This window comes from Entelurus aequoreus, linkage group LG08 (genome assembly GCF_033978785.1).
Source record: "Entelurus aequoreus isolate RoL-2023_Sb linkage group LG08, RoL_Eaeq_v1.1, whole genome shotgun sequence".
NCBI lineage: Eukaryota > Metazoa > Chordata > Actinopteri > Syngnathiformes > Syngnathidae > Entelurus > Entelurus aequoreus.
In genome coordinates this window covers 5,281,240-5,303,727 of record NC_084738.1, presented here as the reverse complement: position 1 = coordinate 5,303,727, position 22,488 = coordinate 5,281,240, and the positions used below count along the sequence as shown (strand labels likewise).

At 38.3% G+C, this 22,488-nt stretch overlaps 1 protein-coding gene across 4 annotated transcripts in view; it reads left to right on the top strand.

The window, feature by feature from the left end:
* The window catches only part of LOC133655333 (thrombospondin-2-like), an 83,669-nt gene that overhangs the window by 2,679 nt on the left and 58,502 nt on the right, over positions 1 to 22,488 (top strand). The window lies entirely within an intron of this gene.

Genomic DNA, 22,488 nt, shown 5'->3' with positions numbered 1-22,488 from the left:
TGGGAGAAAATATTGCATATCATACTTTCTTTTTGGCCCCGCAGTTCATTTTTTCTATAAATGTTATTTTGAAAAAATTAAAATTAAAAAAATATTAAAAAATGGAATCAAAGAGCCAACAAATTAAATTTTATGAGGAAAAAGTTCATACAGGCTGTTTCATTATTAAAACAAAACAAAGAATACAAATCAATAGTAGTATAACTTAAGGACCTATTTAAGGCTCCAATTACTTCCAGCAAATATTCCACTTTGAAATATTTTTTGGAGAAAATATTGCATATCATACTTTCTTTTTTTCATAAAAAATAAATGGCATGAAACAAAGACAGAAACAATAAAAACATAAAACATATAATAAAAACATATAAACAAGGGATAGATTTGTTATGAACATGTCTGTTACTACATTATATATAGACTTGCAGTGTGTATAGTAAACATTGATGGAGGGTTTTGAAGTTGTTTTCGAAGGCTTTGAGGGCTACAATGGTGACTCTGTATTTGCAAGTGTTTATCATCTTTAAAATCATAAAAAAAGACGTGTGTTCTTGTCTCTTAAAATGATTGTGAATGATAAACAAAATTCACCCAAAAAGTGCAGTTCCCCTTTAAATTGAAAAATTACAACAACAATAATAAACACTGTTAAATATGTAACGGCCATATTTTCGTACAGGCAGAATTTTTGACACAGTAAGCTATGCATTTACAAAAATATATTATTTTTATTATTATATTATTTCATGGGAATAGAATAAGAGTAAACATGTATGGAAAAAGAGCAAAAAATCTAATGACAAAAACCTTAAATGTTTAAACAAATAATAATATTATATAGGGTGATTAAAAAATTATGAGGCGAAATTATCACTCGATAGTTCAAAAATGAAATACAACAGAAAACCTAGCTTGAACACGTGTTGTACATAACTTATAGTACCGTATTTTTCGGACTATAAGGCGCACTTAAAATCCTTTAAAGGCCTACTGAAAGCCACTACTACCGACCACGCAGTCTGATAGTTTATATATCAATGATGAAATCTTAACATTATAACACATGCCAATACGGCCGGGTTAACTTATAAAGTGACATTTTAAATTTGCCGCTAAACTTCCGGTTCGAAACGCCTCTGAGGATGACGTATGCGCGTGACGTAGCCCGGCGAACACGGGTATGCCTTCCACATTGAAGTCGATACGAAAAAGCTCTGTTTTCATTTCATAATTCCACAGTATTCTGGACATCTGTGTTCGTGAATCTGTTTCAATCATGTTCATTGCATTATGGAGAAGGAAGCCAAGCAAGCAAAGAAGAAAGTTGTCGGTGCGAAATGGACGTATTTTTCGAACGTAGTCAGCCACAACAGTACACAGCCGGCGCTTCTTTGTTTACATTCCCGAAAGATGCAGTCAAGATGGAAGAACTCGGATAACAGAGACTCTAACCAGGAGGACTTTTGATTTGGATACACAGACGCCTGTAGAGAACTGGGACAACACAGACTCTTACCAGGATTACTTTGATTTGGATGACAAAGACGCAGACGTGCTACTGTGAGTATGCAGCTTTGGCTTTTTTTTGCGTATGTACGTAACTTTTTTAAAATATATAAGCTTTATGAACCTTGGGTTAGGTGAACGGTCTTTTGGGCTGAGTGATTGTGTGTGTTGATCATGTGTTTGAATTGTATTGGCGTGTTCTATGGAGCTAGGAGCTAGCAGAGGAGCTAGCATAACACATACCGTACCTACGTGCGCGTCACGTACGTAACTTTTTAAAAATATATAAGCTTTATGAACCTTGGGTTAGGTGAACGGTCTTTTGGGCTGAGTGATTGTGTGTGTTGATCAGGTGTTTGAATTGTATTGGCGTGTTCTATGGAGCTAGGAGCTAGCAGAGGAGCTAGGAGCTAGCATAACAAACACGCAGGTGTTATTATGCAGGATTAATTTGTGGCATATTAAATATAAGCCTGGTTGTGTTGTGGCTAATAGAGTATATATATGTCTTGTGTTTATTTACTGTTGTAGTCATTCCCAGCTGAATATCAGGTACCGTGAGTATGCAGCCTTGGCTGCTAAACATTCGATAACTTGACCGTATGTGCGCGTCACGTACGTAACTTTTTAAAAATATATAAGCTTTATGAACCTTGGGTTAAGGAAACGGTCTTTTGGGCTGAGTGATGGTGTGTGTTGATCAGGTGTTTGAATTGTATTGGCGTGTTCTATGGAGCTAGGAGCTAGCAGAGGAGCTAGGAGCTAGCATAACAAACACGCAGGTGTTTTTATGCAGGATTAATTTGTGGCATATTAAATATAAGCCTGGTTGTGTTGTGGCTAATAGAGTATATATATGTCTTGTGTTTATTTACTGTTGTAGTCATTCCCAGCTGAATATCAGGTCACCCCCGGCTCTCACAGCATCTTCCCTATCTGAATAGCTTCAACTCCCCACTAGTCCTTCACTTGCACTTTACTCATCCACAAATCTTTCATCCTCGCTCAAATTAATGGGGAAATTGTCGCTTTCTCGGTCCGAATCTCTCTCACTTCATGCGGCCATCATTGTAAACAATAGGGAACTTTGCGTATATGTTCAACTGACTACGTCACGCTACTTCCGGTAGGGGCAAGCCTTTTTTTTATCAGATACCAAAAGTTGCAATCTTTATCGTCGTTGTTCTATACTAAATCCTTTCAGCAAAAATATGGCAATATCGCGAAATGATCAAGTATGACACATAGAATAGATCTGCTATCCCCGTTTAAATAAAAAAAATTCATTTCAGTAGGCCTTTAATTTTCTCAAAAATGGACAGTGCGCCTTATAACCCGGTGCGCCTAATGAACGGAATAATTCTGGTTGTGCTTACCGACCTCGAAGCTATTTTATTTGGTACATGGTGTAATGATAAGTGTGACCAGTAGATGGTAGTCACACATAAGATATACATGTAGACTGCAATATGACGCCAGTAAACAACACCAAAACTTTAAATGTTCCATTGAAAATAAAGAACATTACACACGGCACTCAAAAATGTGTCAAAATGTTTTAGTACGACTTTGAAGCCGCACCGCTTGATGGATTGGCGGCCCTTTACGGCTACCGCAGTCAGAGATACAAGTATTACTATGGTGTGTGTATAAGAACCGCAAAATGGCACCCATTATTTTAATTTGAGAATCAATATCAGAGCATAAAGCTCTAGGATCGATATTTGTGGATGTTTATCCTGGAGTCGACATTATCAATATTTGTATCGATACCAAAAAAAACCTTGCTTGTAAATGTCAGAATAATTGTATCTAAGTTATCTCAAAACTTTGTTTCCATGAGTTCCCGGCGAGAGAACAAAAGCTGTCTTTGATCCCACCAAGCAAAAAGCTTGGAAAACTCCACTGTGTAGGATGGGAAGAGACATGAAGGTGTCGGTTTCTTTGATGTATTGTAATCCACAGGAAGATTTTGTCTTGACCCGAGATCTACAAAGCGGAGAGGAAGCAGGGCCTGACTGCCCTCCAGGCACCTTTTCTTTGAACTGTTTTGTGACCAAAGGCAGGGGCTGTTTACGACCCCCTTCTTTTAGAAACAGCTGTTGCCATGTAATCAGGGAAAGTCCAAATAAAAGATGAGGCGTACAATCTTTCGTCAGAGCGTGGTGGGACACTGTGAGAGTAGAGCCCAGACGTTTCTCCTCAATTGAGCCAAATTTAATTCTGTCTCCGTTTGATTCCTTGCTTCTTGTCTTGTTTAATATATGTCATCAGTGTTTGAACCTGACAGTAAACATTCTGACATCCAGAGTAGAAAATGCTGCAGTATTCTGGACTACAAATCCCAGAAAGCCGAGTGTGCGTGTTAGCAGGCTAATCTCTAGAATATTAGGATAATGGACGGCAAACTGGATTACGGTCTCTCTGCTGTTCTACTGACCTGGAACTGACTGTGACTAGGTAAACCAATCCACCCATCTATCTATACAAAACTAAGCAGCCATTAACTGATTGTTTTGAATCCCTGAGGTCCTTTCAGGTCGAAGCGCTGCTGAGAGTCCAAGGCATCAAAACAATCACAAAGCTCAGGAATGTGTTTTCAAACTTCTTGAAGCATTTTTAGATAATTTCTGTGTTCATAGCTTCGTCCGGCTGCCATTATCCAGCCCTTTTCACTGGTAATATGAAAAGTAGATCTATACTGCATCTATCGCCTCAACCTTCTCCTTTCTCGAGTTCCTTATGGTGCCTTCTGGGTAAATCCTTTTACCTTAAGCCCGCATAATTCTCTGAACACAACACGCTTAGAACCGCGCATACAGTCTGGTCTTGAGGAGGATTTTAGAGTTCTGCATGATTACAACAACGTGGCCCTTAGTGTTGTGTACTCCGGAACTTGGGAAGACGTTCTAGGACAAGGGAGTCCAACTCATTTTCATCGTGGGCCACGTCGCAGATACCAAAGCCCTTGGAGGGCCGCTTCATGTTAACATTACACAGTTTCCATTCCACTGGATTATTATCGTTGTTTACCGACAAACTAATGGAAAACCTGCTTTGGAATCAATAGTCAAAGCTAGTGTGGAATTTTAGGATAGGATAGGTCTTTAATGTCATTGCACAAGTACAACGAAACTATGTTTTCAGCACAAACCCGTTCAAGATTAGACAAACAAACAGTGTACAGGGTTACAGAACAGGAACGCTGATGGGTCGCCACGAGGCGCCCCGTAAAAGGTGGGAAAAAGGTAAAACGCTGGGGAAAAAGATGAGTAAAAAAATACAATCTAGACTGGGCTCCTAAGGGGGGGGGGCCCAGTCTGGAGTGGGAAAAAACCTCCATGCCATGCACACATAAACATGTTACATAAAATCACAACAACTAGCAACAGAGGGGGGGGGGGGAGTTGGGGCCCTGGAGGTCGACTGCTGCTATGAAGCGCTGCCAGCCGTTCATCACCCCGAAGGGGAATCAAGTGGTGGTGAAGGTGTGGGGTGGGGGAGGGGGTGTGTGTGTTTATATGCCCATTGTCTTGGGTGTGTTGATGTAGCGTCCATAGGCCTGGGGCTGTTCTGCATGCAAGCAAAAGTTGGACTCCAGGTGTCGTTGAGGAGGGAGGGAGGTCAAAAGCGTCCATGATTGAGGTGTCCTCTGGGATGTTGTCAGAACAGCCTGCTCCTGCGTCAAGGCCATTCAAGGGAGTCAAATCGTAGATTAGGATTTTTGTTTTTCCGCGAGCAGACATTACAATGGCTTGTCTGTTCTATGTGTCCATGCTGGCCCTCATATTCAATTTTTCCCTTTTAACCAGCTTTTCCATGATGTGATCCATCTTGCGATTCAGTTCAGAAAACGCCCCCGGCTGTGTTCCCACAGCCCGGCCCAAACCTTCCATTGCGACGAACAGCCTTTGGGCCCCTTGAGTGGCTGCCATCGTCTTACGAATTTGACGATACACCAGAGCAATGCCCAGCCCAATCAGCAGGTGCCCCGCGATCACGGTTCCAAATAGGTAGATGTCGTCCACGTCCTCGACGGAAAGGACTGAGAGGCACATGATTCTCCATTTATCCCAGGAATCTCTCACATACCTCGCAGCAATGGTTCCATCAGGGCAGTGTTGCGTTGACCAGCATTCCTCCAATGGGGAATTCAAATTGCTAGTCTCTCCCAGATTCTTTTTATGGCAATAAGCTGATGTTTATATTCAATCACCAGGCAGAAGTTGGTATTTTGTGGTTTATTCTCCAAGCTTAGAGGACAAACCTGAGACCAACCCAGTACACAAGCGTTCCCCAGCCCGGTCCAGATCGGTCTGAAACACATCACGAAAACATTCTGTTCTTCAAACTCTCCCCCCGCCCTCACGCCCACACAGATGCCCATTGTGTCCGTTATCTCAAGTCGGCCCGAGAAGGGAAGCAGGGAGGACTCCTCTTCTCTGCCTCCTACTTCAAGGCCGTCCACAGTGCAAGCACTTTGTCATGAGACGATCAAAAAAAGGAAAAGAGTACAAGATGGAACATTAGCTATTTAAAATATGACTATAGTCATATAAAAGAAGTAACTCTTAATTATGGATAAATGTGGATATATGTAGATATCTGCATCCATCAGCAGCCAGGCTCCCCAGAACCTCTTTTCCTCGTCGAAAAGATTTTGTCAATTGAGTCGAGAGTCCAGCTGATCATTTCCATGTCTGATGTTTAGATTTGGAAGACAGCGCAAAGAAAGAGGCTTCAAAAAAGTGTAGACAAGACAAAACAAAGAGAGCAAGCACGGAGAAGAAGGGAGCGGAAAAAAATGCGACCGCCCTCACCAGAGGCAAGACAGAAAGACCATTTCATTAGAAAAGGGTTTGAATGAAACAAACGCAAGGAATACAGTAGGAACGGGATTCTGTAGGCACTACTTGTCGCGGTTTACCTGACACATGAAACGTGACAAATTGCAGGAGTGCCCTATCCACTTTAGCTGCCATTCCAACTTTGACCACAGTTGCTATGTCGAGTGGCGCTTTCCCTCATTTTCAGCAGACTGCATTGCAAAATGATTAACCCCTCCTCCTCCTCTCATGCGAGATCCACCCAGGAATGGGGCCGTATAAATCCATTTCCTACTGTAGCTTGTTGCATCAAATACTATGGAGTTAAGAGCTGCATTTGCATGCCTTGATGCTTTTTTTCAGTCAAAATTTAGATACATTAATCAATAAAGATGAAATAAAGTTGATGCACATTCTTTCCAGGCCACAAAGAATAATGGGGCGGGCCAGATGTGGCCCCCGGGCCTTGAGTTTTACACTAGTGCTCTAGGAGGTCTTGGGTTTTGTTGGGCTTCGTTTGGGCTAAACTCAGACTGTACGAATGCTGTTTTGGACGGTGTGTGTGTGTGTGTGTGTGTGTGTGTGTGTGTGTGTGTGTGTGTGTGTTCCCAATATTAGACTACAGTACAAGAATCCAAAGTGTCTTGCTAACATGAACTACCGTTTCCGGTATGTGCTGCGCATGTCAAATCAAAGTACTACGATTTAAGGTGTGATCCATGAAAAGCACGCCATTACAATTTTTTTAGGGTCCATGTACACAGTAACATTGTAATGCAAATTATGATCAGATTGAATACATTTTGCCCACGTGGCTAGGGAGTGTGTGGCACACTCACTAGCTCTACTGACACTGCACTGATACTGAATGGCTGCTCCATAATGCTCAATCGCCAGCTACTAGATGAAAAAAGTCGCTACATGTGACCTGCAAATAAAACAAATAGTAGTATATATAAAAAAATAATAATTTGCGTGGCGCTCCAAACCATAATTGATAGCTGTGGTCTTACACAAATAATACATGAACCCACGCATCGCAACGGTAATACAATAGATCTAGTGCTTGTCAGGGGTGTCACCACCTCCAAAGTTATGATACTTCCATATACTAAAGTAATGTCCGATCATTACCTTATAAAATTTGAAGTTTTGACTCTTTGTCAACAAGCTAATAATAATAATAACTGCTATAGCGGCCGCAACATTAATGCTGCCACAACGATGACTCTTGCTGACCTACTGCCTTCGGTAATAGCACCATTCCCAAATTATGTCGGCTCTATTGATAAACTCACTAACAACTTTGACGATGCCTTGCGCGAAATTATTGATAGTATAGCACCGCTAAAGCAAAAAAGGGCCCCTAAAAGGCGCACCCCATGGTTTACAGAAGAAATTAGAGCTCATAAATTATCATGTAGAAAACTGGAACGCAAATGGCGCGCGACTAAACTTGAGGTTTTCCATCAAGCATGGAGTGATAGTTTAATAACTTATAAACGCATGCTTACCTTAGCTAAAGCTAAATACTACTCAAATCTCATCCGCCTCAACAAAAACGATCCTAAATTTCTGTTTAGTACAGTAGCATCGCTAACCCAACAAGGGACTCCTCCCAGTAGCTCCACCCACTCGGCAGATGATTTTATGAATTTCTTTAATAAGAAAATTGAACTCATTAGAAAGGAGATTAAAGACAATGCATCCCAGCTACAACTGGGCTCTATTAACACAAATACGACTGTATATACGACGGACACTGCCCTCCAAAATAGTCTCTTTATTTTTGATGAAATAACATTAGAGGAATTATTACAGCGTGTAAGTGGGATAAAACAAACAACATGTTTACTTGACCCACTTCCTGGGAAACTTATCAAGGAACTGTTTGTATTATTAGGTCCATCAGTGTTAAATATTATAAACTTATCACTTTCCTCCGGCACTGTTCCCCTAGCATTCAAAAAAGCGGTTATTCATCCTCTGCTCAAAAGACCTAACCTCGATCCTGACCTCATGGTAAACTACCGACCGGTCTCCCACCTTCCGTTTATTTCCAAAATTCTCGAAAAAACTGTTGCACAGCAGCTAAATGAACACTTAGTGACTAACAATCTCTGTGAACCTTTTCAATCCGGTTTCAGGGCAAATCACTCTACGGAGACAGCCCTCGCAAAAATGACTAATGATCTATTGCTAACGATGGATTCTGATGCGTCATCTATGTTGCTGCTTCTTGATCTTAGCGCCGCTTTCGATACCGTCGATCATAATATTTTATTAGAGCGTATCAAAACACGTATTGGTATGTCAGACTTAGCCTTGTCTTGGTTTAACTCTTATCTTACTGACAGGATGCAGTGCGTCTCCCATAACAATGTGACCTCGGACTATGTCAAGGTAACGTGCGGAGTTCCCCAGGGTTCGGTTCTTGGCCCTGCACTCTTTAGTATTTACATGCTGCCGCTGGGTGACATTATACGCAAGTACGGTGTTAGCTTTCACTGTTATGCTGATGACACTCAACTCTACATGCCCCTAAAGCTGACCAACACGCCGGATTGTAGTCAGCTGGAGGCGTGTCTTAATGAAATTAAACAATGGATGTCCGCTAACTTTTTGCAACTCAACGCTAAGAAAACGGAAATGCTGATTATCGGTCCTGCTAGACACCAACATCTATTTAATAATACCACCTTAACATTTGACAACCAAACAATTAAACAAGGAGACTCGGTAAAGAATCTGGGTATTATCTTCGACCCAACTCTCTCGTTTGAGTCACACATTAAGAGTGTTACTAAAACGGCCTTCTTTCATCTCCGTAATATCGCTAAAATTCGTTCCATCTTGTCCACTAGCGACGCTGAGATCATTATTCATGCGTTCGTTACGTCTCGTCTCGATTACTGTAACGTATTATTTTCGGGCCTCCCTATGTCTAGCATTAAAAGATTACAGTTGGTAAAAAATGCGGCTGCAAGGCTTTTGACAAAAACAAGAAAGTTTGATCATATTACGCCTATACTGGCTCACTTGCACTGGCTTCCTGTGCACTTAAGATGCGACTTTAAGGTTTTACTACTTACGTATAAAATATTACACGGTTTAGCTCCAGCCTATCTCGCCGATTGTATTGTACCATATGTCCCGACAAGAAATCTGCGTTCAAAGAACTCCGGCTTATTAGTGATTCCCAGAGCCAAAAAAAAGTCTGCGGGCTATAGAGCGTTTTCTATTCGGGCTCCAGTACTCTGGAATGCCCTCCCGGTAACAATTAGAGATGCTACCTCAGTAGAAGCATTTAAGTCCCATCTTAAAACTCATTTGTATAATCTAGCCTTTAAATAGACCCCCCCTTTTTTAGACCAGTTGATCTGCCGTTTCTTTTCTTCTCTCCTCTTCTCCCCTGTCCCTTGCGAGGGGGAGTTGCATAGGTCCGGTGGCCATGGATGAAGTGCTGGCTGTCCAGAGCCGGGACCCCGGGTGGACCACTAGCCTGTGCATCGGTTGGGGACATCTCTGCGCTGCTGACCCGTCTCCGCTCGGGATGGTTTCCTGTTGGCCCCGCTGTGGACTGGACTCCCGCTGATGTGTTGGATCCACTGTGGACTGGACTTTCACAATGTTATGTCAGACCCACTCGACATCCGTTGCTTTCGGTCTCCCCTAGAGGGGGGGGGGGTTACCCACATATGCGGTCCTCTCCAAGGTTTCTCATAGTCATTCACCGACGTCCCACTGGGGTGAGTTTTTCCTTGCCCGTATGTGGGCTCTGTACCGAGGATGTCGTTGTGGCTTGTACAGCCCTTTGAGACACTTGTGATTTAGGGCTATATAAATAAACATTGATTGATTGATTGATTGAATGAATTTCTAAACAAATAGCGGCGCTAAAGGAATATGAAACGCACAATCAAGGAGCCAAATAGTTAACAGAAAAATAACATTTGCCTTATTTGGTTGGCACCATAAGGTCAAAATGATCCCAGACACTTAGTGGTACATGGGCTCCATCTAGTGGTATGCCAAAGAATCACTTAATTAAATATTCAGGCACGGTGTTACTGTTCAAACTGTGTGACATGTTACAGTGGCCAGCAATATTAAATATACTTGTTAAAATAAACCGCTGCCTTGTTTTAATGATTACTTATGCCTACTTTGCTACTGTATTTTAATGTTGGTCATTATGGTGGCACTTGGAGAGACAAGTGTTTTTCTGAGAAGTTGGTTTATTTAGCGTAGGCGTCGGCAACCCAAAGCGTTGAAAGAGCCATATTGGACCAAAAATACAAAAAACTAATCTGTCTGGAGCCGCAAAAAATGAAAAGCCGTATATGAGTCTTATAAAGAAGGCAACACTTGACGTAAGTGTTTATATTAGCTTGAAGAGCCTACTATCAAAATGACTATGTGTCGCAGGCTGAAGCAAATCTTTGTTGACAGAAATGTTGAAATGTAATATTTATTATATACATTTTTAGAAACCATTAGTAAATCAGAGGCTACTTAGAAGGTGAGATAACTCCTGGAAATTACTGGCTTTTAATGGACAAAGGTATAGATTAGAGATGTCCGATAATGGCTTTTTTGCCGATATCCGATATTCCGATATTGTCCAACTCTTAAATACCGATTCCGATATCAACCGATACCGATATATACAGTCGTGGAATGAACACATTATTATGCCTACCGTAATTTCCGGACTATAAGCCGCACCTGGCTATAAGCCGCACCAGCTAAATTTAGGGGAAAATACAGATTGCTCCATATATAAGCCGCACCCGACTATAAGCCGCAGGGTTTTGATGTGTAATTACCGTAGTATATAGGGGTTCCTGCTACCACGGAGGGGATTGTCGGGACAGAGATGACTGTTTGGGAACGCAAAGCGTCCCATTTATTAACAATAAATCTTTCAATCATTCAATCAAACTTTCACATCTTTGACATGGCGAACAGCATTCGTGCAGAGTACAAATAATACAACGGTGCAAAGTAATACAAAGTGCTCGCCTGTACGTTATCAAAATAACCAGCCTACCGGTATATGAAAAGTCAGTCTTTAATCATTGTGTCATCGTCTTCCTCCTGCGTACTAAAACCACCGAAATCCTCTTCGTCGGTGTCGGAGAAGAACAGGCCGTATATAAGCCGCACCCTTGTATAAGCCGCAGGGACCAGAACGAGGGGAAAAAGTAGCGGCTTATAGTCCGGAAATTACGGTAATTTTGTTGTGATGCCCCGCTGGATGCATTAAACAATGTAACAAGGTTTTCCAAAATAAATCAACTCAAGTTATGGAAAAAAATGCCAACATGGCACTGCCATATTTATTATTGAAGTCACAAAGTGCATTATTATTTTTAACATGCCTCAAAACAGCAGCTTGGAATTTGGGACATGCGCTCCCTGAGAGAGCATGAGGAGGCTGAGGTGGGCGGGGGGTGTATATTGTAGCGTCCCGGAAGAGTTAGTGCTGCAAGGGGTTCTGGGTATTTGTTGTGTTGTGTTTATGTTGTGTTACGGTGCGGATGTTCTCCCGAAATGTGTTTGTCATTCTTGTTTGGTGTGGGTTCACAGTGTGGCGCATATTTGTAACAGTGTTAAAGTTGTTTATACGGCCACCCTCAGTGTGACCTGTATGGCTGTTGACCAAGTATGCCTTGCATTCACTTGTGTGTGTGAAAAGCCGTAGATATTATGTGACTGGGCCGGCACGCAAAGGCAGTGTCTTTAAGGTTTATTGGCGCTCTGTACTTCTCCCTACGTCCGTGTACACAGCGGCGTTTTAAAAAGTCATACATTTTACTTTTGAAACCGATACCGATAATTTCCGATATTACATTTTTAAAGCATTTATCGGCCGATAATATCGCCAGCCCGATATTATCGGATATCTCTAGTATAGATGTGTGTGTCCAAGTTAAAGGAAATGGCAGGCTGTCTTCTTCTAATGTATGAATTGCAATCTTTGGCAAGCTGGGTGACATTTGCTGTGGTCTGGAACAACATGGCACACAAACAACTATCAGAAATGCAGCCAATATTACATACATATAATGTGTCATGAGGAATGCAAAATTAAATTATACACAAAGAGGATAAACGTAAAGGAAATGAAATGAGCTCAAAAGTACCTATAAATGAGGCATAATGATGCAATATGTACATTCAGATAGCCTAAATAGCATGTTAGCATTGATTAGCTTGCAGTCATGCAGTGACCAAATATGCCTGATTAGCACTCCATCAAGTCAACAACATCAACAAAGCGCACTTTTGTGCATTCACGCACAGTATAAAACGTTTGGTGGACAAAATGAGACAAAGAAGGAGTGAAAGATTTTTTTTTTTTTTAAATACTCTAGGGCAGTGGTCCCCAACCTTTTTGTAGCTGGGGACCGGTCAACGCTTGAAAATTTGTCCCACGGACCGGGGGGGGGGATTTTTTTTTTTTTTTTTCCATAAAGAAATACAATCATGTGTGCTTACGGACTGTATACCTGCAGACTGTATTGATATATATTGACATACACATACACAATATGTATATATTGTGTTTTTTATGTTGATTTAATTTATTTAAAAAAAAATAAAAAAAAAAAAATTTAATTTTAATTTTAATTTTTTTTTTTTTCTTTTTTTTTTCTTGCGCGGCCCGGTACCAATCGGTCCGCGGACCGGTACCGGGCCGCAGCCCGGTGGTTGGGGACCACTGAATTATAGCACTTCTTACTATCTTATTTTTAGCATCCACTCATGAGTGTGAGTGTCACTGAAATAGAGGATTTTTTTTTTTTTTTTTTTTTTTCATAAAGAAATACAATCATGTGTGTTTACGGACTGTATACCTGCAGACTGTATTGATCTATATTGACATACACATACACAATATGTATATATTGTGTTTTTTATGTTGATTTAATTTAAAAAAAAAAAATAATAATAATTTAATTTTTTTTTTTTTTTTTTTAATTTCTTGCGCGGCCCGGTACCAATCGGTCCGCGGACCGGTACCGGGGGGTGTGTATTGTAGCGTGGTGGTTGGGGACCAGTGCTCTAGGGAGCCACTTGGGTGGCACTAAAGAGCCACGGGTTGTTGACCCCTGGTTTAGCATATAGTGATGTACATTGAGCTGCTGACAAAATGTATTAAAGTGTTGCCCCACATTCTTTCATTTTGTCAGCGTGCAGCTCCTTGTGGAACACTTTTGGACACCCTGGACTCCAGCCTTACTGCTAATTGACTGAATAATTGATTAGGAGTGTGTAAATAAATACTACATCGTCAAAATGTAAATAGAGCATTTATCGGAATTGTGTGTGCGTGCGTGTGTGTGTGTGTGTGTGTGTGTGTGTGTTGGCATGGGCACAATTGCATTCGAGCATGTGTGCGCACATCTGTGCACTGATGGAAGAAATGATTCAGGATGATGATGATGCGTCTTAGACTCAGCAGGAGAGCGAGAAAGGAAAAGACGAGATGATCCCCATGGAAGTGGATGTTTTTTCTAATCCATACATGATCATTTTTACCAACAATTTCGCCAGTGATGTCATTTTTTTGGAGGGGGGGAGAGGCTATCGGAAAAAAGTGCTGACAGGATGCGAGTTATGTGTATTGATGTCCAAGTAGAACATTCCCAGACACTTTCCTTCTGCCCCGCTCTCTCTCTAAACCGGGGTTGTTCAACTCAAATATGTTCTCACTTCTCTATTATTCTTATTATTCTTATGCCAGGCTGTGTGCATCCTGAAACTTTCAACAAATTGCTAAAAGTCAGAAATCAATTCACAACTTAAATCAAAGACCCCAACAGGAACTACTGCAAAAAAAGACAAAAGATTGTAAATACTGCAGAAAAACACTCCTCAAAGATCCTCTATTATACAGAAGTATTTTTGCTGTTTTTAACTACAGACTGTCAAAAAAGTCAAACGAGTCAAAGATCCTCTATGTGACAGTACCTCACTGCTGTTTTTAATGACCTACTGCAAGAATACTAGTCAAAGATCCTTTATATAACAGGAATGCTGGGCTGCTTTATTGGACCTACTGCAAAAAACAAAACAAAAATTGGCAAAATATTGTGTATCGCTAAAGATCATCTATATGCCAGGAGCACTCTTCTGTGTTTATGACCTACTCCAAAAAAACTATAGTCAAAGATCCTCTATTTTATAGCACAAGGCGTGAAACTTTCACCAAATTGCTGAAAGTCAGAAATCAATTCATAAATTATACCAAAGATTATTTATATGCGAGAGGAACACTCTGCTGCTTTAAAGGAACTACTGCAAAAAACAGGCAAAAGATTGTAAATACTCCAGAAAAACACTCAAAGATCCTCTATTTGACAGAAGTATTTTGCTGTTTTTCACTTCCCACTGCCAAAAAAGGCAAACCAGTCAAAGATCCTCTATGTGACAGTACCCCACTGCTGTTTTTAATGACCTACTGCAAAAAAACAAAACAAATTTGGCAAAAGATTGTGTATAGTTAAAGATCCTCTATATGCCAGGAGCACTCTTCTGTGTTTATGACCTACTCCAAAAAAAAAAAACTATAGTCAAAGATCCTCTATTTGATAGAACAAGGGATGAAACTTTCACCAAATTGCTAAAAGTCAGAAATCAAGTCACAAATTATACCAAAGATTATTTATATGCGAGAGGAACACTCTGCTGCTTTAAAGGACCTACTGCAAAAAACAGGCAAAAGATTGTAAATACTCCAGAAAAGCATTCCTCAAAGATCCTCTATTTGACAAAAGTCTTTTGCTGTTTTTCACTTCCCACTGCCAAAAAAAGTCAAACCAGTCAAAGATCCTCTATGTGACAGTACCTCACTGCTGTTTTTAATGACTTACTGCAAGAATACTAGTCAAAGATCCTTTACACACACGACAGGAATGCTGGGCTGCTTTATTGGACCTACTGCAAAAAACAAAACAAAAATTGGCAAAAGATTGTGTATCGTTAAAGATCATCTATATGCCAGGAGCACTCTTCTGTGTTTATGACCTACTCCAAAAAAAACTATAGTCAAATATCATCTATTTTATAGCACAAGGGATGAAACTTTCACCAAATTGCTAAAAGTCAGAAATCAATTCACAAATTAAACAAAGATTTTTATATGCAAGAGGAACACTCTGCTGCTTTAAAGGACCTACTGGGCGGTATAGCTCGGTTGGTAGAGTGGCCGTGCCATCAACCTGAGGGTTGCAGGTTCGATCCCCGCTTCCGCCATCCTAGTCACTGCCGTTGTGTCCTTGGGCAAGACACTTTACCCACCTGCTCCCAGTGCCACCCACACTGGTTTAAATGTAACTTAGATATTGGGTTTTCACTATGTAAAGCGCTTTGAGTCACTAGAGAAAAGCGCTATATAAATATATAATTCACTTACTGCAAAAAACAGGCAAAAGATTGTAAATACTCCAGAAAAACACTCCTCAAAGATCCTCTATTTGACTGAAGTATTTTGCTGTTTTTCACTTTCAACTGCCAAAAAAAGGCAAACGAGTCAAAGATCCTCTATGTGACAGTACCCCACTGCTGTTTTTAATGACCTACTGCAAGAATACTAGTCAAAGATCCTTTACACATACGACAGGAATGCTGGGCTGCTTTATTGGACCTACTGCAAAAAACAAAACAAAAATTGGCAAAAGATTGTGTATAGTTAAAGATCATCTATATGCCAGGAGCACTCTTCTGTGTTTATGACCTACTCCAAAAAAACAGGCAAAAGATTGTAAATACTCCAGAAAAACACTCCTCAAAGATCCTCTATTTTACAGAAGTATTGTGCTGTTTTTCACTTCCCACTGCCAAAAAAAAGTCAAACGAGTCAAAGATCCTCTATGCGCAAAAAACAAAACAAAAATTGGCAAAATATTGTATATAGCTAAGATCCTCTATATGCCAGGAGCACTCTTCTGTGTTTATGACCTACTCAAAAAAATCCTCTATTTGATAGAACAAGGGATGAAACTTTCACCAAATTGCTAAAAGTCAGAAATCAATTCACAAATTATACCAAAGATTATTTATATGGAATATGCGAGAGGAACACTCTGCTGCTTTAAAGGACCTACTGCAAAAAAGGGCAAAATATTGTAGATACTCCAGAAAAAACACTCCTCAAAGATCCTCTATTTGACAGAAGTATTTTGCTGTTTTTAACTACCTACTGCCAAAAAAAGTCAAACGAGTCAAAGATCCTCTATGTGACAGTAAAATGACCTACTGCAAGAATACTAGTCAAAGATCCTTTACAGCAGGGATGTCCAACTGGTTTCCATGGAGGGCCACATGGCAGTTATGGCTGCCATGAGGGCCGCTAGTAACAGTGAATAATGCATGAATTTGCCTCCTGATCTCATTATTAATTATATAAATTGTTTTAAGTAAACTGTCGATTTTACAGTAAAAACTTTGCATTTACAATATTTTATTGTAAAAGTGTTTTTTTCATTTAAAAAAAAAAAACAATTTACGGTAAAAGAAAAAACAGTACCACTGTTTTTTGTGGTGGGGGCGCTTACGGAAAAAGCTGGCAGCTTAGTTGCCAACAATTTTTTTTAATTTAGTTTTTTACAACATGATATTTTTATTGTAAATGGAAAAACAGTACAAGTTCTTTTTTTTATTCTGGCAACTTAGCTGCCAGTTTTTGTTTCGTAAAAACAAATGTACCGTCTTTCCATTTACAGTAACACACAGTTAAAGACAACAACCGTAGATTTTACAGTCAAAATATGGCAGATCAGTCAACAGAATTTTAACGCAAAAAACAGTAAGTTTTTTTATTTATTTATAGTAATATGCTGTAAAGAACACCGTAAGATGTATTGTCATTTTTATTAATTTGCTGGGTAGTTGGCTGTAAAGTTAAGTATTTAAAACATTTTTTTTAATGTTTGGAAAGTATGATAATATTCTGTAATATTTGTTGCAATATTGGATACTATTAACGTTTAAAAGGTATGCAATTTCAAACAGTACATATATTTTTTTCTGTCAGAATAAAAAAAATGAATTACATTTAATGAGAAAATATTACCGGTAAGTACTTTATTGACACATATATTTCCAGGTGCCAGATCTGGCCCCCAGGCCTTGAGTTTGACACCTGTGCTTGACACATATGACAGGAATGGGCTGCTTTATTGGACCTACTGCAAAAAATAAAAAATAAAATAAAATAAACATTGGCAAAAGATTGTATATATGACATAGTGCTCTGCTGTTTTGAAGGAGCTAGTGAAAAAGAAAGCTAGTCCAACATCCTCTGTGTGACAGGACCACTCGTCTGTTTTTATGGACCTATTGCAAAAATGCTAGTTAAAGATCCTCTCTATGCCAGGAGCACTCTTCCCTCTATTTCACAGGTGTCAAACTCAAGGCCCGGGGGCCAGATGTGACCCGCGACATCATTCTATCTGGCCCGCAAACACCTGCAAAGGATGTGTGTCAATAAAGTACTTCATAATTTGTCACTAAATGTAATAGATGTGTTTCATTTTGACAGAAAAAATATATGTACTGCTTGAAATTCCGTACCTTTTAAACTTTAATAGTAGGGATGTCCGATAATATCGGCCTGCCTTACTTACTTACTTACCGGTAATATTTTCTCACTAAATGTAATTAAAAAAAAGTATTTTGACAAAAAAAAATATATGTACTGTTTGAAATTGCATACCTTTTAAACGTTAATAGTATCCAATATTGCAACAAATATTACAGAATATTATCATACTTTCCAAACATTAAACAATTTTTTTAAAATACTTTACAGCCAACTACCCAGCAAATTAATAAAAATGACAATACATCTTACGGTGTTCTTTACAGCATATTACTGTAAATTTAAAAAAAAACTACTGTTTTTTGCGTTAAAATTCTGTTGACTGATCGGCCTGCCGATATTATCGGCCGATAAATGCGTTAAAATATAATATCGGAAATTATCGGTATCGTTTTTTTTATTATCGGCATCGTTTTTTAAAAAAAAATTAAATCAACATAAAAAACACAAGATACACTTACAATTAATGCACCAACCCAAAAAACCTCCCTCCTCATTCACACAAAAGGGTTGTTTCTTTCTGTTATTAATATTCTGGTTCCTACATTATATATCAATATATATCAATACAGTCTGCAAGGGATACAGTCCGTAAGCACACATGATTGTGCGTGCTGCTGCTCCACTAATAGTACTAACCTTTAACAGTTAATGTTACTCATTTTCATTCATTACTAGTTTCTATGTAACTGTTTTTATATTGTTTTACTTTCTTTTTTATTCAAGAAAATGTTTTTAATTTATTTATCTTATTTTATTTTATAATTTTTTTTTTAAAAGTACCTTATCTTCACCATACCTGGTTGTCCAAATTAGGCATAATAATGTGTTAATTCCACGACTGCATATATCGGTTGATATCGGTATCGGTTGATATCGGTATCGGTAATTAAAGAGTTGGACAATATCGGAATATCGGATATCGGCAAAAAGCCATTATCGGACATTCCTATTTAATAGTATCCAATATTGCAACAAATATTACAGTATATTATCATACTTTCCAAATATGTTTTTGTCTAAATAAAACTACTTAACTTCACAGCAAACTACTCATTAAATTAATACAAATGACAATACATTTTACGTTGTTCTTTACAGCATATTAAATACATTCAAAATTAAATTACATCAAATAGAAAAAAACAATTTTTTTTGCTTTAACATTCTGTTGACTGAGCTGCCAGTTTTTGACTGTAAAATCTACCGTTGTTGTTTTTAACGATGTTTTACTGTAAATGGAAAGACGGTACATTTGTTTTTATGGTACAAAAACTGGCAGCTAGATCTGGCCCACGACATCATTTTATCTGGCTCGCAAAACACCTGGAAATATGTGTCAATAAAGTACTTCATATTTTCTCACTAAATGTAATTAAAAAAAATTTTGACAGAAAAAAATATATGTACTGCTTGAAATTGCATACCTTTTAAACTTTAATAGTATCCAATATTGCAACAAACATTACAGTATATTATCATACTTTCCAAACATGTTTTTGTCTAAATAAAAATACTTAACTTTACAGCAAACTACTAGGGATGTCCGATAATGGCTTTTTGCCGATATCCGATATTCCGATATTGTCCAACTCTTTAATTACCGATACCGATATCAACCGATACCAATATCAACCGATATATGCAGTCGTGGAATTAACACATTATTATGCTTAATTTGGACAACCAGGTATGGTGAAGATAAGGTACTTTTTAAAAAAATTAGTAAAATAAGATAAATAAATTAAAAACATTTTCTTGAATAAAAAAGAAAGTAAAACAATATAAAAACAGTTACATAGAAACTAGTAATGAATGAAAATGAGTAAAATTAAGTGTTATCGGTTAGTACTATTAGTGGAGCAGCAGCACGCACAATCATGTGTGCTTACGGACTGTATCCCTTGCAGACTGTATTGATATATATTGATATATAATGTAGGAAGCAGAATATTAATAACAGAAAGAAACAACCCTTTTGTGTGAATGAGTGTAAATGGGGGAGGGAGGTTTTTTGGGTTGGTGCACTAATTGTAAGTGTATCTTGTGTTTTTTATGTGGATTTAATTTTTAAAAATAAACAAACAAAAAACCTGATACTGATAATAAAAAAAACGATACCGATAATTTCCTATATTACATTTTAACGCATATATCGGCCGATAATATCGGCAGGCCGATATTATCGGACATCTCTACAAACTACCCATCAAATTAATAAAAATGAAAATACATTGTACGTTGTTCTTTACAACATATAACTGTAAATTGAAAAAAAAATACAATTTTTTTGCCTTAAAATTCTGTTCACTGATCTGCCAGTTTTTAACTGTAAAATCTACGGTTGTTGTTTTTAACGGTGTTTTACTGTAAATGGAAAAGACGGTACATTTGTTTTTACGGAAGAAAAACTGGCAGCTAAAATGCCAGAATTAAAAAAAAAGAACTTGTACTGTTTTTCCAATAACAACATAATGTTGTAAAAAACAATGTAAATTTAACACCAAAATCCCGGCAACTAAACTACCAGCTTTTTCTGTAAAAAACCCAAAAAAAACAGTGGTACTGTTTTTCCATTTACCGTAAAATGTTGTAAAAAATGAAAAAAAAACACTATTTTACAGTAACATTTTGTAAATGTAAAGTTTTACTGTAAAATCGACAATCTACTTAAAACAATTTATATAATAATAATGAAATCCAGAGGCAAATTCATACATTATTCACTGTTACTAGCGGCCCTCTGATGGCAGCCATAACTGCCATGTGGCCCTCAATGAAAACCAGTTGGACATCCCCAGTATAGCCCTTTATGTTGTGTTCAAAGTGTACAAACCTTCACTAAAATATGGACTTTTGTCGAGGCTGGAACTCATTATTCATATTCACATTCTTTATTATGGAGAAATTCAATTTATTATACTGTCCAAGATAGAATTAAGTTTGTAAATGGAGGTTCCATTGTACTGATTTATCATGTTACAATCAGTGTACAAAGTGTTTATGAGTGTGTGACAAAAGGATCTAAAAGGCCTACAATATTAGGGTAATATAAATCAGGAATAAGGTCCCGACTAGGGTTGAACGGTATACCGATACTAGTAAAGTACCGCGATACTAATGAATCATATTCAGTACTATACCGCCTCTAAAAAGTAAAAATAAAAGCTTTTTTATGGGCATGATGGCGCGTCATCGTCACATTGTGTAGACAGAAAAGGGAGAACGGACGTATTTTGGCTAAAAAAGTAAAGATAAAGGTGAAGCTATAACACTGAAACACCCCCAGGAAGAGGTACTTTAAAACAGTCCATCAGTCTGCAGTGTTTTAGCTACTTCTAAATCACTAATCCTCGTCTCCATGGCGACAAATAAAGTTTCTGACAAGTATCATCCCTGCAGGACGAGGAATATGTAAACACGTGAGAGGATACAATAGCTCCCCGACGTCACAATGTAAACAAACGCCATGGGTGGATCTACACCTGACATCCACTGTAATGATACCAAGTACAAGAGCATATCTAGTCGATACTATGATTACATCAATATTTTTTATCGTCACAAAATCTTTTTTCATTTTTAAAAAAAAATTTACTAGGGATTTTCGATAATGGCTTTTTGCTGATATCCGATATTCCGATATTGTCCAACTCTTTAATTACCGATACCGATATCAACCGATATATACAGTCATGGAATTAACACATTATCATGCCTAATTTGGACAACCAGGTATGGTGAAGATAAGGTACTTTTTAAAAATTTTTATAAAATAAAATAAGATGAATAAATTAAAAACATTTTCTTGAATAAAAAAGAAAGTAAAACAATATAAAAACAGTTACATAGAAACTAGTAATGAATGAAAATTTGTAAAATTAACTGTTAAAGGTTAGTGCTATTAGTGGAGCAGCAGCACGCACAATCATGTGTGCTTACGGACTGTATCCCTTGCAGACTGTATTGATATATATTGATATATAATGTAGGAACCAGAATATTGATAACAGAAAGAAATGGGGGGAGGGAGGTTTTTTGGGTTGGTGCACTAATTGTAAGTGTATCTTGTGTTTTTTATGTTGATTTAATTTAAAAAAAAAAAAAAAAACACGATACAGATAATAAAAAAACCGATACCGATAATTTCCGATATTACATTTTAACGCATTTATCGGCCGATAATATCGGCAGGCCGATATTATCGGACATCCCTAATTAGAACACTGGAGTGATAGTTTCTGGAAATGGGCCTCTATACACCTATGTAGATATTGCACTAAAAAGCAGACATTTGCAGCTAGAATAGTCATTTACCACATTAGCAATGTATAGAGTGTATTTCTTTCAAGTTAAGACTAGTTTAAAGTTATCTTCATTGAAAAGTACAGTGCTTTTCCTTCAAAAATAAGGACATTTCAACGTGACCCCAAACTTTTTAACACTAGTGTATATCAGAAAGAGTGTTTGTTTGCTTACTTACTACTAAAAGAAAAGTTGTCTCGTATGTTCACTATTTTATTTGAGGGATAAAATTGCAACAAG